We start from the raw sequence: 2,785 nt of genomic DNA on the forward strand, positions 1-2,785 counted from the left end.
CTGTGCTCTAGTTGGGAGCTAGCGGCATCAGTGGGCTGACTACGGACGCAGGCTTGTTTCTAGGGCTGATTGTTAGGATCTGCTGGTTTGAGGTACGAAAGTACTATCCGAGATATCCTGGTCGAGTATACATTCTTATATGTGTTGCATGATTGTTTGCTGCATTGATATATGTCATATGATGCATGCTTTTATGTCACGTTTATTACTGCATGTTACATTTCATCTTGAGCCGTATCTCTTTCGAGATAGCCTTTATTGTTGAGCTGTATCTCTTTCGAGATAAGCTATATCTTGTGGGGCCGCTCAGCCCTGTCTTGTGGACGCATGGACACCGAGAGTACACAGTGGCCGACGGGTCCGGAGGGCTTCGGTGATCCGGGACATTTTAGGTCCACGTCTGATCTTGTAGTGGATGTAGTGACCCAGAGGAGTACCGCGCGGCACTATCCACTTGGCGCCTCTAGACTGAGCATATTGAGATCTTTTGTGACTACTGTTTCTTGACTACCCTGGTATCATATCATAGCATGTGCATTTCATATAGGCTTGTATACTCATGCTTTTGTACTGGGCGTTCTTATCGCTCACGTCCTCGGTTTTGTTTATCTTGGACACCCCATTCCCTCGGGGCAGGCCTCAGGTTGGATGGCTCAGGAGGAGGACGATGAGGACGTTGAGTAGCCGGTTGGTTTAGTTCTTCAGTACTATTTGTTTCGATATGGTTGTACCACATATTTTTATTCTGAGTTGTTCTGGATATCATTTGGGTTGTATAACTATCGTTTGTTGACCATTTTCCGCATTTATCTCTGATTGTTATTAATTAAGTTAATTGCATGCTTAATTCTTGATTAGTAGGTGATTCTGGAACGGGTCACTACATTTATGGTATCAGAGCATGCATATGATTTTGGGATATAGATTCTGTTTTGGGATTTTCGTTGACCATTTTACCATTTTCCCCATTCTATCTTGTAGCGATGGCTGACCACTTTGGTGATGAGAGTAGTCAGGGGAGTGTAGGTCGTTGGGGTGACCAGGACGATCGTAGGCTTCATCGTGAACATCGTCATCGTCGTGATGGCCCTAGGCGTTTTGAGATGCACCGTTTCATTCAGATGGGGCCTAAGCCTTTAGTCGGTGGTGAGACTCCCGATGTTGCTGAGGATTGGTTAGAGCGCATGGAGAGTTGTTTCCGTGCATTCCAGTGCACCGAAGAGCAGCAGATGGAGACCCTTAGTTTTCTTCTCGAGGGCCGTGCGCGCAAGTGGTGGCGATCGACTTCTGTGCCGATAGTCCAGTCTCAGGGTAGGGTGACTTGGGCCGATTTCCGTGCAGCTTTCATGCAGCTATATTTTCCTCCAGCCCTTCGCCAGGCAAAGACGATTGAACTTCTGAATCTTAAGCAGGGTAGTATGTCTGTTGATGAATATCAGCAGAAGTTCTTCGAGTTGTTACCCTTTGCTCCTCATATTAGTGGCAGTTCTGAGGCCAAGTATGACCATTTCCTTCAGGGTCTTAACCAGGAGATCTTTGATCGAGTCACTGTCTGCGATAATCCTACTTCTTATGATGGGTTAGTGAACCGGTGTCGCCAGGCAGAGATCAGTCTTCAGCGTGGTAGGTCTATTCTTTCTTCTAGACCTCCGAATACTTTGAGCCCTCGATCTCAGTCTTTCAAGAAGTCAGGTTCTTCTTCTTCTGGATCGGGAACTCGGTCTAGCGGTATTTTTCGCTTTGGTAAGAAGAAGGTTTCTTGTGTGCATTGTGGGAAGAACCATCCATCGGAGCAGTGCCGATCAGCCGCGGGAGCTTGTTTTCAGTGCGGAGAGATGGGTCATCTTAAGAAGAATTGTCCTCAGTTGCGAGGTGGAGCAGGATCTGGTTCCGGATCTCAGACGACTGTTCAGCAGAGGATGCAGGGTCAGGCAATGGGTAGTTCAAACCTTCGACCTCGTGCCCAAGGTCAGGTATTTGCGCTGAACCAGGATCAGGCTGCAGATGAGACAGGGAGAGTCATAGCAGGTACTTTTTGTTTATGCGGTATTCCTGCTTTTGTTCTTATTGATACCGGAGCATCACATTCATTCATTTCTGCACGATTTGTTAAGCGTCATAAGTTACCGTATGTTTCTCTAGACGTCATTCTTTCCGTTTTTACTCCGATGGGTCATTCGGTGTTAGCAAAGCGTCTAGTGATGGGTTGTCCCTTAGATTTTGAGGGTAACGAATTGACTGCGAATCTTATGATCCTAGAGATGGAAGATTTTGATTGTATTTTGGGTATAGACCTATTGACTACCTACCGAGCTACTGTGGATTGTTACCAGAAGCTTGTTCAGTTTCGTACGACTGAGAGCTCTAGTTGGTTTTTCTATGGTGAGGGAGCGCGACCTCCGATGCCAGTGGTATCTGCTCTGAAAGCCTGTCGTGCTTTAGAGTCGGGCGGGGAAGGCTACCTCATCTATGCGGTTGATTCGTTCACAGGTAGTGTTGGTATAGATGATATTCCAGTGGTTTGTGAGTTTCCTGATGTTTTCCCAGATGAGATTCCTGGTTTTCCTCCGATTAGAGAGGTGGAATTTGGCATCGAGTTAATGCCAGGGACTACACCGATTTCTCGTGCCCCCTATCGTCTGGCTCCGTCAGAGATGAGGGAACTGAAGCAACAATTGCAGGATCTTCTGGATAAAGGTTATATTCTCCCGAGTGTTTCACCTTGGGGAGCTCCAGTCTTGTTTGTCAAGAAAAAGGATGGATCGATGCGATTGTGTATTGATTA

The sequence above is a fragment of the Primulina eburnea genome, chromosome 5 (assembly GCF_022965805.1).
Source record: "Primulina eburnea isolate SZY01 chromosome 5, ASM2296580v1, whole genome shotgun sequence".
NCBI lineage: Eukaryota > Viridiplantae > Streptophyta > Magnoliopsida > Lamiales > Gesneriaceae > Primulina > Primulina eburnea.